General features: G+C 37.4%; 1 long non-coding RNA gene and 1 pseudogene across 1 annotated transcript in view; one reads left to right on the top strand and one right to left on the bottom strand.

Annotated features, from left to right (window-relative positions):
- Positions 1-13,352, top strand: part of LOC107877210 — a 36,544-nt gene that overhangs the window by 4,066 nt on the left and 19,126 nt on the right. The window contains exons 2-3 of the long non-coding RNA XR_001676247.2: positions 59-124; positions 308-656. This is a non-coding gene — a long non-coding RNA (uncharacterized LOC107877210). The remainder of the gene's footprint in view (positions 1-58; positions 125-307; positions 657-13,352) is intronic.
- On the bottom strand, positions 947-1,501 carry LOC124885528 (annotated as a pseudogene).

The following is a 13,352-nucleotide window of genomic DNA, read 5'->3' as shown; positions in this document are numbered from 1 at the left end:
TCATGCTTAGGAAATTATGCCTAATATATCTTACTAAACACTACATTATTTACTGCAGATATGCCAAGGTTGAAGCGGTTGTAGAAAAACCAAAAACTAGGTCCGTTGGTATCTACATCATAAGGTACTAAATCAGCACCTTCTTTTCTGGACAAAACAAATGTGGCTCCGCTAATTCAGCATACACCACAACTATCTCAACCATTTTATACTTATGTGCCATAGACATTTGTCGAGTAATCAACCACGATATGCCAAATAAATTTCTATTTTCAATTTATTTTGACAATAAATTTTCTATATGTAGGAAAAAATTAAGTTGGATTTGAGAGTGTCATAGATGAGTCTCAAGTTTCACCAAATGATGTTGTTGGTAAGGTGCTAGGAACATAGCACTCTGGAAGGGTGAGATGCTTGGGATTAGGAGCTATTCCTAGTAGAGTTTTTAAACAAGATAGACCTCTTTTTGGTGGTACAAGTGCTCAGGTAGTGGAGGTTCTTGTCCATTCCAATGTTGAGAAATCTTTGCTCAAATGATGAATTCTCACAATCAGATAATGAGTTCTTTGAAGGCATATATGATAATGAAAGAAGGAACGATACCAGAATAATTTGTGGGGCTCTTTAATTCTCCTTCAATGGTTTCTCCCATAGCAGTAAGAAAGTTCTATTTACTTTTTTTTTTTCAATTAAATCGGTTGTGAATATTTTCTCTAATTTTATGTTATTTTTAGTTGGTATGTGCTATAACTTTTCTTGATCAGATTGGAAGTTTTTCTTGTTTTATTTTCTGGGTTATCCTTTCCTATAGAAAAACGTGGCTCTTTGGAAAAAATTAGATAGCCTGATAAAGGAATATAGCCTTTGAAGAGCATGATGTTGATTTTTTTCTCATCACATTTTCCTCACATAAGTTCATTGATCTGAGTTTGAGCATAGCTTTGGAGAACTTTGGAGAGTTTGAGCATATAGAGAGTTATTATAAATGTGGAAAAATCTTGAACCAGTTCTCTATATTCTTCAAATCCCCTAGGTTTTCTCGACCTACAACATATCTATACTTTTCATCCAACTTCCACACAGAAAAATTGGCAAAATTACGTGATATCTCATTACTAGGAAAATGGAAATTGACATATATGAGGTTGTTGCGAAGAATGAGTTCACCAGTTTTATTTGGATATGCAGGAAAGAATTCCACAGCAAGGCCATTGTTAAGTTCATTAGTTGCTTGGATAATGTCTTGTGGACAACCAACTCTACTAAAAACTTTAGACAAAATAAGACCAACTTCTTTTCCTCTTTTAGCTGGTAAAACATTGTATTTAACACCTACTTTGATTGGATTCTTATCAATGTCAAGTATTGTTTCGTTACTACTCAAAATTTAGGATGGAAGAAATAGAAGATTTGAAGAAAAAGATGATGATGATGGTAATGATAATAAGGTCAATGGCAGAAAGTATAATCCAATTGAGAGAAATAGCATAAGGCTCTTCATTGTAAATCTCTACTCTTTAATGGTCTAAGAAAGTGAATAGAAAGGGAGGGGGGTCCCGAGATCGGGTGGTGATGGGGGTGGGGGAATCTTCCATTCCCTTTGATAAAGAGTCACAACATATAACTATTGGGAGAAAAATGATGGATGCATACGATATGGAGGAATGGGGATAGGATGAGTATCTGGAAGAAGGTCAATATCAAATTATATTTCCCTATCGGGAGGTACCCCTGGCAAATCTTTGGGAAAAACTTCAAGAAACTCATTCACTACACGGATTAACTGAACTGTTGGAGCCTCAGACTTAGTTTCTTTGACTCGAACTAGATGATATATGCACTCTTTTGATATCAAATTTCTAGATTTGAGATAGGATATAAAATGACTCTTGGGAGACACTAAATTACCTTCCTACTCAAAGGATGGATCATCAGGAAACTAAAACTTCACTACTCAAGTGCGACAATCTATAGATGCATAAAAGGAATGAAGCCAATCCATACAAATAATAATGTCAAAATTAACTATGTATAACTCTATTAAGTCTGCAAAATATGATCTTACGAAGGATATTGATAGGACTCTTTCTATAGACTCATTTGACAACAAATGACTCACCCACTGGAGTGGAAACTAGGGAGGGCTTGGGGAGTTTTTCAGGTCCTGCCCCAAAATTTACTGCAACAAATGGGGTCACATAAAAGAGATTTGACTCGAGGTCTAACAACACATACACATCAAGATGAAAGACACGAAGTATACCAATGATAACATCTGGTGAACTCTCCTTCTCATGATGAGATGGTAAAGCATAAAACTTGTTCAGGCACTGATCGTCACCGGTACTGGATGATATATCCTAAATAGGGACTAGGCGACCCATAGGAGCTGGTGCGCTAGTATCCTGAGTCTAGGGACGAACATACATGTTTCTCTACTTAGCATGCAGATACTCTTTGATTCCATAACCCAACTTACCATAACCATAACAACCTTCCTGTCCCAACAAGCACTCACTAAGATTATTCTTAACATACTTAGCACATGAAGGATTACTGGATTTTCCACTCACACTATTCTGAGACCTGGACATAGAAGTTTTACCCCACTACTCTTGCCTAGATCTAGGGGTGGCAGCACTAGCTGAAGATTGCGCTGGCATAGATGAGCGACCCTGAAATTGTGAATGATTTCCCCTCCAAACCTTATCTGTACATATTCAAATTGACTGGTTCTAGCCTTCTTATTTCCCCTCTCTCTCCCCTTCAACTTTTCTACCTTAATTTGTTGAGCATAAATTATCAGCCTAGAAAGATCTATATCCCCAATAAGCATGGCAGTCTTATACTCCTTGACTACCAAATTAGATACTCTAGTAACAAACTTACTCATACTCGACCTAGGGTCACCCACCGTGTCAGGGGCATAATTAGACAACTAATTAAACTTAAGGCGGTACTCTTTCACTGTCATCGAGCCCTGCCTTAGGTTCACAAATGCCTCTACCTTAGCTTATCTCAATTCATGCGGAAGGATCCTATCTACAAACGTGTCCTGAAACACCTGCCAACTCATACGAGCTGCATTCTCACCTCTACTATTCTTTCACATAACCACCTAATCATATGCCACATCCTTCAGCCTATAGGATGTATATTCTACACTCTCCTCCTCAGTAACATGCATAATTTGGGTGATCTTTCTCACCTCGTCTAAGTAAAAACATGGGTCCTCACCTACTTTTGACACAGAGAACTCAAGCGAATTTATTCTCATGAAGTCATGAATTTTGGCTACTGCTAAATCACTATTCTGTTGAAGTGGGACTGCTGCCTGATGGTTGCCCGGAACATTGGTAGTCACAACTTGGGCCAATGCCTGAAAGACAGCCCAAAATTCAGCATAGGATACATTCTCATTTAGAGGGTCAGTAGGCTGGGGTAACTGGTTATTATTTCAGCATGCATTAGCTCGGTGAGGAGGCATATTCAAATGTCACGTAAGAGCATGTGTTTAAAGCAGATAGAGACACAATAAGCATGATAGATCATGAAAGAAAAGGATGATTTCCTAAAACATCCCGTAGTCTCATGCTCCTAAACGTGGCGTGCTTCATATCCATGATCAAGACTCTACGTAACGTGGCTTGTCTGACTCCCTAGGACTTCTTAAACCTTAGACACTGATACCAAGTTTGTAATGCCCTAAAAATGAGTCTCGGGATACGACACGATGCTCTGAACTACAAGTTGTCCCGAGATAACCCTAAAAACCTGTTACTCATACTGAAAACCCACGTACAGATTATATAAGCATGCACTATGCTAAAATACTAAAATATTGTCTAAATTGGACTGAGTTTAACTGAACATAATATCTGAAAGTGCTTAACTAGGAAATCTGAACAACCAACACTAAAAAACATAATTGTATCTAATAGTTGGACAAGCCTCTAACACTACTAACTAGAGAGTCGCTGGGACAGACCCCCAGTTAGCTCGAACTGACTGAAAATATCTAAATAAAATACTCTATAAAATTGGAAATCTGAATAACTGGGTCCCCAAACTATGAGGCTTCTCTAACTGTTGAGATGTAGATAGAGATGCTCGCGGTCAATCACGCTACTAGAACTGAGCACCTGAACCTACATTATTAAATAATGTAGCACATAGACGTATATGTGGATCAATACTTTTGGAATGTACTGTGCATGTGGGAGTGAATGCATAAGTAAAACAATATCTCAACATTCATATAAAATCTTAAAAGAATGCATGCTAAATGTAAATGGCTCACATTAGCTTGAATAACTGAAAGCTGGAAAATCGTAAATTATGAATAATAAAGTGTACTGTATAAATCTCAAGAACCATGACACTTAGCTCTAAAAAACTATACTCGTAATCTATTTTCAATTTATACAAGCTAAGTGTAAAAAGGGATCACCTTTATTATATGAAAACTAAAAGTTGAAATTCTGTAACATGTATTTTAAATAAGAACATACTTGAGTAAATTTGTGAGCCTTTACACTTGATTTCTGAAATCCTTTCTATTATTCTTTTCTATTAGGGAGGTTCTTCTAACCGACATAAACCATATGAGCTATCATGAAGTCCAACGTCTAGTTCCCCTAAGGGGAAAACCTCACATTGGGGAGAGGTGTCATACTCTTGCCAAGGAGTTTAACTTGAGCTAAGTGATCACAATCTATATCTGTCATCTATAAAAATGGGAATAATCTAAGTAATTTGTACCTACATTGGCTCATAGTTCTAGGTCATGTGAACATACCCAACTCGGTGCTAAATACTAATCCCCTTAATCTGTATGCTCATTCTGTAGGAAATCCACTTTAAAACTAACATAAGGGTTTACAATGAAAACTAGTTATGCATCTATTTACTTTAAACTGTAATAAAATTTGTAATCAAAACTGTAAAGTGGATTCTATATCTTAGTTGAAGATCAAAATATCAAATCTTGTTCAAAATCTGAATATAACTAATCATGAGATGCTTAAAAGCATAATCTTCTTGAAATATCAATACTTATACTTAGGGCTTAAAACCCATTCTATAAACTTATATCAAATCATCACAAAGTTCATGCTCAATAATAAAATTTTGAAATTATTTAATAATTCTAGTCAAGATAATGAAAATCAATTCTAAATCTGTAAAATCAATTCACATGCATAAACATGCAAAAATAGAGATGCAATTTAACATTTAGATCACTTGTAACATCATAATCTTCAAATAATGATAATTGTGTATGAACCCTAAATTTCAAATCATGTAAATTCATGTAAATTCAACTTTAAAGACTATTTTTGGGAACAAGGATGAAAGGAGTATTCTTGTTAATAACCCCACATACCTTCCTTGATGAATTGAATGTAAAAGCTTGTACTTTTGAATCTCTAATGGTGTTCTTGAAGCTTCTTCTTGAGTTTCTTGAACCCAAAACTTTGAATTATAGGCTTTCTTGGAGTAGGAGTTATGGAATTGTTCTTGATTCTTGGAGCTAGGGTTTTGTTCTTGGAGAGAAAAAAGATGAATAATGAAGCATCTATGCTATTTGGGGCTAAAATTATGTGTTTTGGGCGGATTTAGGTGAGGGTAAATGACTCAAATACCCCTATAAACCCATCATTTAACAACACAAAACTGGGTACTGACGCATCGGATCGCTCACTACGACACAATTAATGACGCGTTATATTTCCTTACCCGATGCAGCCACCAATACGGTGCATCTATATTGCGTTGACATTCTGTTTTGGCCATCCAAACATGCCCCAAACCTTCTCCAAAAAATCTGAAACTCACCCAGGCGGTACTATGGACTACCCTGATCATAAAACAACTTAGAAATTTACATTCCAAGGTCGAGAAGGTTGAGAATAAAATCGTCAAAGTTTAGAGGTCAAAAATGAGACAGTCTCCAAAACTTAACTAAAATTTTAGGTCCTAAGTCTGTTAGATGCCTCTTCTGAGTTGAATTGAACTTGAAAGAATATAGGATATTACAATATCTCCCCTTAAGAACATTCATCCTTGAATGAGACTAGTTAAGCTAAGAATTTTGAAAAGTTGAAACTATATACTAACATGTATAATTGAAAATAATGACTACATGACTAAATCTAAAGCTTGGTGAACGGTTGAACTAATATATGAATGAATGGAATGACATGAAGATAATCATATGATTGGAATCTGAGAATAAGAAAGAATAATCTAAGGAAGACTGTTACCTTATGGTGGATATGAGTTTGTAGAGAAAAGAAGAGGGTACTTGGCTCGCATATCTGCTTCCGTTTCCCAAGTGGTACCCTCAACTAACTGATTTCACCAAAGAATCTTGATTAAGGGAACTTCTTTGTTCCTTAGTATACAGATTTGGTGATCAAGAATCTCTACTGAAAGTTCTTCGTAGGAAAGGCTATTCTGAATATCTGTTCTTTCTAGACGGACTACAATAGTTGAATCACCTAAACACTTCTTTAACATGCATACATGAAACACTGGATAAACTAATAACAAGTCTGTAGGTAGCTCAAGCTCATATGCTACCTTCCCCACATGACTCAATATCCTATACGGACCCACATATTGGGGACTAAGCTTCCCCTTTTTCGCTAATCTCTTCACCCCTTCATACCTTCAAATAAACAAAATCATCGACTTCAAATTCAAGATCTCTCCTTCTTATGTCTGCATAAGATTTATGTCGACTCTGAGCTGCCTTCAATCTTTCTTGAATAAGCTGGACTTTCTTCATCATTTTAAACACCACATCTAGACCTATCAAAGTGGCCTCACCCACTTCAAACCAACTGATAGGTGGCCTACATTTTCTCCCATAAAGAGCCTCAAATAGGGCCATCTGAATACTAGAATGGTAACTGTTATTGTAGGCAAACTTGATCAATGGAAAGTGGTCATCCCAACTGCCTTTGAAGTCTATAACACATGCCCTTAATATATCCCCTATGGTCTGAATGGTCCCCTCTGCTTGGCCATTTGTCTGCAGGTAAAAAGCTAAAGTGAGATGAACTTAGGTACCAAGACCCTTCTGAAAGGCTTTCTAAAAATGAGAAGTAAAATAAGTACTCCCTATCTGAGATGATGGATAAGGGAACTCCGTTTAATATAACTAACTCTCTGATATATAGCTTAGCATAATCCTCAGTTGTGTAGGACGTGTGAACTAGAAGGAAGTGGGCTGATTTGGTCAATCTATCTACAATAACCCAAATCAAATCAAGTTGTTGATGCGAATGGGGTAACCCTATCACAAAGTCCATGTTCACCTCTTCCCACTTCCAAGTGGAAATACAAAACTCCTGCAATGTGCCACAAGGTCTTTGGTTCTCTACCAACCTATTGACAAGTTGCACACTTGTCCACAAATTCTGCGATATCTCTCTCTATACCACTCAACCAATAGACTTCCCGTAAATCGCTATATATCTTAGTAGCTCTTGGGTGAATGGAGTAACGTGCACCATGCACATCTGCCATAATCTGCTGCCTTAAATCATCAATGCACAGCACACACAATTTACTCTGGTATCTCAACACACCATCTCACCCTAGGGAGAAAACATCCACCTTTTGGTCTTTAACTGACCCCTTCAGTTTGACCAAACTAGAGTCCTTATTTTGTTTCTCTTTCACTTCAGAAACAAGAGAAGATTTTGAACTACTCTAAACCCAAACATTCCCCTCAGCTATGTTAACCTCATACCCATTCTAGCAAACTGGTGAACTTCTCAAACTAATTCTCTCTTATCATTCTCCACATGAGAAACACTGCCCATAGATAGTCTACTAAGGGCGTCTCCCACCACATTGGCCTTGCCCAGATAATATAACACACTCGTGACATAATCTTTCAACAATTCTAACCACCTTCTCTGACAAATATTTAACTCCCTCTGAGTAAACACATATTTCAAGCTTTTATAGTCTGTGAATACATCGACATGCACCTCATAAAGATAGTGCCTTCAGATTTTTAATGTAAATACAATAACAGCTAGCTCAAGGTCATGGGTGGGGTAGTTATTTTCGTGTGGTTTAATATATCTAGAGGCATAGGCTATAACCTTACCATTCTGCATCAAACACAACCTAGACCAATTCTAGAAGCATCATAATAAACAACAAATCCATCTGTACCATTAGGTAATGCTAAGACTTGGGCCGAAGTAAGTCAAGACTTCAACTCCTGAAAACTCTTCTTAAAGGCATCTGACCACTAAAACTTAACTTTCTTTTGGGTCAATCTAGATATAGGGGACACAATAGATAAAAATCCTTTCACAAAACATTTGTAATAGCCAGCAAAACCCAAGAAACTCCTGATGTCTGACGAAAAGATAGGTCTAGGCCAGTTTCTTACTGCTTTAGTCTTTTGGGGATCAACTCTAATGTCATCACTGGAAATAATATGACCGAGGAAAGTTACTGATCTTAGGTAAAATTCACATTTGCTTAATTTGGTGAACAACTGGTGAGCCCTAAGAGTTTGCAACACAATTCTGAGATGGTCTACGTGGCCATCCTCACTACGGGAATAGACAAGGATATCATCAATAAAGACTATGATAAATATGTCTAAATACTATTTGAACACTCTGTTCATCAAGTCCATGAAGGCTGCTGGGGTATTTTTTAGCTCAAAAGACATGACTAAGAATTCAAAGTGACTGTAACGAATTCTGAAAGCTATTTTTGGAATATCACATTCCCTTACTCTAAGATTGTGGTAGCCAGATCTAAGTTCTATCTTGGAGAAGTAACTTGCAACTTGGAGTTGGTAAAATAAGTCATCAATCCTAGGAAGAAGGTATTTATATTTTATTATGACTTTATTCAGCTGATGATAGTTAATGCTCATTCGTAAGAACCATCTTTCTTTCATATGAATAGGATGGGAGTGCCCCATGGAGAGACACTAGGCCTTATGAAACCTTTATCTAAGAGGACTTTAAGTTGCTCTTATAACTCCTTAAGTTTGGCTGGAGCTATATGATATGGAGAAATAGATAAGGGCAGAGTATCTACAAGAAGGTCAATACCGAATTTTATTTCCCTATCGGGAGGTACCCTTATAAATCTTTGGGATAAACTTCAGGAAAATCATTGACTGCACGAACTGACTGAACTGTTAGAGCCTCATACTTAGTGTCTTTGACTCAAACTATATGACATATGCACCCTTTTGATATCAACTTTCAATCTTTGAGATAGGCAATAAAATGACTATTGGGAGAAACTGAATTACCTTCCCACACAAAGGTTAGCTCATCCGGAAATTGAAACTTCACTACTCGAGTGCGACAATCCATAGATGTATAATAGGAATGAAGCCAATCCATACCAAGAATATGACAATATCGACCATGTCTAACTCTATTAAGCCTACTAATATGATCTTATGAAGGACATTGATAGGACACTTTCTATAGACTCATTTGGCAACAACTGACTCACCCACCAAGGTGGAAATTAGGAAGGGATTAGGGAGTTTTTCAGGTCCTACCCCAAAATTTACTGCATATAATGGGGTCACATAAGAGAGATTCGACCCGGGGTCTAACAACACATACACATCAAGATGAAAGACACGAAGCATACTATATGCCTTGAGTCTGGCACCCCAGTCTCTGCATGGTGCTCATGGTCCTGAAGGACCACAAGCTAACCCATGACTGGTACCTTCTGCAATAACTGAGTAATAATACTGTATAGTGCAGAATAATTGGCTGAAATGCCATAAGGTTCAAAACTGCAATACTGATGAAAAAAAATGATAAAGTCTGATAAAACATCAAAATCTAAAATACTGAATATTGTCTAAATATTTAGTCTAAAAATCCTCTAACTAAACTGTCTGAACTATGGAGTTTATAGGACAATTCCCCAACTAACTCCATCTACTGAAATGCTGAATCTAATGAGATAATAAAATAAAAGAATATCCTTGAATGCTGAGGACTCACTACTAGTCTACTGCCGCTGGCTGAATGTCTAAACCACTAAGAATTTTTTGGGGCTCATACATATGAACCTATGGTATAAAACTCCTTAGCATAAAAGAAAAGTATGCGTCAATACGTGTGAATGTATTGGTACGCAAAGTGAGGTATGGCTGAATGCAAGGGTTCATATGCATGAACTATAACTGGCTGATTAACATGAACATAACTGTGTGAGAATACATGCATGAATACATAATTGTAACTGGAATCATAAGGATTCTGAATACTGAGTTTACTGATAACATGGATTACTGATAACTGATATACTATTTACTGAGTGACTGTGTCTGATAGTCCTATTTCTGATGGAACTAGTAGAGTTCCGTACTTAGCTGAGTGATTATATCTGATAGTCCTAAAATCTATAAAACTATCTGAATTCTTTACTGAAGACTGAGACTGAGACAGTGGGAGGTAATCATCTAACCGACATGACCCTTTACTGAATAAATTTGGAGTCCAACCTATAACCCCTAGTTGAAAGGGTGTCAGTACCATGCCATGGGTAAAGACACTGAAGAGATACCCTCATCTGGCAGGTTCTCAAATGAGAATAGTGGGACCCTCAACTATCAAGTTAAGACACCTCATCAACCCTCAACCAGCAGGTTTTGATGTCTCAACCTTCGTTGGCTGCGTAGTTCTGTAATGCAAGGACTACTTCTAAGGATCACGTGGGTATAGCATAAGTTCATCATTTAGACGACTAAAGGATCACAAACGCACCATAGTCTCAATTTAGTATTTTATCAAACACATGGTAGGTGTACCTTTATACTTGGGTATGATCGATAATGCTAATAGACATGACTATATAATTCAAGGGTTTCAATATAAGAGAATCAAAATTCAATTTGCATGCTATCATAATATCAAGAAACACATAAAGATTTCAACTTGGAACACATTCCACAACATCAACATGATTACATTCAAACCCACAACATGGCATGGAAATCACAATTCATATTTTGAAAAGAAGTTTCTTGAACTCCAAGGGTGGAAGGGACCCTTAGATGAAAACTTTACATACTTTGTTGAAGAATTTCTTGAAATAAATGGTGGAATATTGAGTTCTTGATTTGAAATTTAAAAACCCTAAGGCTTGTTCTTGAGAGAAATTAAGAAAGAATGTGTTTATTTTCTCTCTAGAGTATTAAATTTCATGTTTTGGAGGCTGAGGGTTGAGGGAAAAAGACCCAAATACCCCCAAGAACGTGGTATTTTAATGACTGATAACTGGGCTACCGATGCATAAATCGATGTGGTACGTTGATGGCATCGATGAAATATCCAATGTATTGCATAATGATCATGTTGGTCCACTGGAATTACACGCTAGTAGCTGGGAAAAATATTAACCAACGCGATAGGCGATGCGGCACGCCAAGATTGCATTATTTCACTATTTTTGGATCCCAAACATGGTCAAAACGTGGTCCAAAAAATCCAAAACTCATCTGGGAACAACTATTGACCTTCTTGTTCAGGAATTAACTAAAATATCAGCATTTAATGGACGTATAGGTCACGAAATGAGATTGCCAACTTTTGAAGGCCAAAAAAATAAATTAAGTCTGAATACTTAGCTAGAATTTTCTAAGTCTGGGCCCCTTAACAGGCTTAAAGGACTGAATTAAGCTAAGAATTTTGTAGGGTCTTATAATATCTCCCCCTTGGGAACATTCATCCTCGAAAGAGACTACTGAATCTACTTACTGGACATGAACATATGGGACATGACTATAGGACTGATATTACTGATATATTGAATTATCACACTGAACATGCATATCTGATGCATGAGTATATACTGAGATGGTTTATGAATACATGACTAGGAGTACTGATAAGCTGAGTATCTACATTGATATGCATATCTGATACTTGAATACGTGACTGAACTGACTCATGAACATATAACTAATATGCAAAGGTAAATGATACCAAGTTTGTAGTGGAAATCTAAGCTTAAAAATAAATAATCTTAAGGAAAGCCATAACCTTGGGCTGAGTCTGGATTAGCGGAGAAGAGGTGAGGATACTTGATTCGGATGTCTGCCTCTTCTTCCCAAGTAGCTCCCTCAATGGACAGATTCTGCCAAAGAACTTTGACTAGAGGGACTTCTCTGTTCCTTAGTTTGCGAGTCTGGTAGTCAAGGATTTCAACTGGGAGCTCTACAAGAGAGAGGTTGTTCTGGATATATAGGCCCTCTGTAGGGAATACGACTACTGGGTCACCTATGTACTTCTTAAGTAAGGAGACATGGAACACTGGATGGACTGAAGATAAATCTGAAGGCAATTCGAGCTCGTAAGTTACTTTGCCAAAGCAACTGACGATTTTGAAGGGACCAACATATTGGGGACTGAGCTTTCCCTTCTTGCCGAACCTCTTCACTCCCTTTATAGGAGAGATTTTTAAATACACATAATTACCAATCTTGAACTTGAGATCCTTTCTACGCACATCAGCATACCATTTCTGTCGGCTCTGAGCTGTCCTGAGCCTCTCTCTAATCAACTGAACTTTCTCTAAGGTATCGAACACCAAGTCAGGACCTACCACTGTGGCCTCACGCACTTCAAACCAACCAATGGGAGATCTACACCTTCTCCCATAAATTGCTTCAAACAGAGCTATTTTAATGCTGGAATGATAGTTGTTGTTGTATGCAAACTCAATCAGAGGCAAGTGGTTATCCCAACTACCTTTAAAATCTATCACACACGCTCGTAGCATATCTTCCAATGTCTGAATAGTCCTTTCTGCTTGACTATCTGTCTAAGTGTGAAAAGTTGTACTGAGGTAAACTCGGGTGCCAAGACCCTTTTGGAACACTTTCCAGAAATAAGAGGTGAACTGGGTACCTCTATCTGAGACAATGGATGATGGAACACTGCATAATCTGACCAACTCTCTGATGTAGAGTTTGGCATAATCCTCGGCTGAATAAGAGGTATGGACTGGAAGGAAATGAACTGATTTAGTTATCTTGTCTATAATGACCCAAACTGAATCATGCAGACGGCAAGTATGAGGCAAACCCATCACAAAGTCCATGTTCACTTATTTCCACTTCCAAGTAAGAATACTAAACTCTTGGATGAAACCACTAGGCTTCTGATGCTCAATCTTAACCTGCTGACATGTCAAGAAATTAGTCACAAACTCTGCAATATCTTTTTATCACACTCCACTAATAGTTCTCCTGCAAGTCATGGTACACCTTAGTGGACCCTGGATGAATAAAGTAGCGCGCACCATGTGCTTCTGCAATTCACTATCTT

Source organism: Capsicum annuum, chromosome 7 (assembly GCF_002878395.1).
Source record: "Capsicum annuum cultivar UCD-10X-F1 chromosome 7, UCD10Xv1.1, whole genome shotgun sequence".
Taxonomy (NCBI): Eukaryota; Viridiplantae; Streptophyta; class Magnoliopsida; order Solanales; family Solanaceae; genus Capsicum; species Capsicum annuum.
Note: the sequence above shows the minus strand (reverse complement) of the source record. Positions and strands in the feature narration are given on the sequence as shown.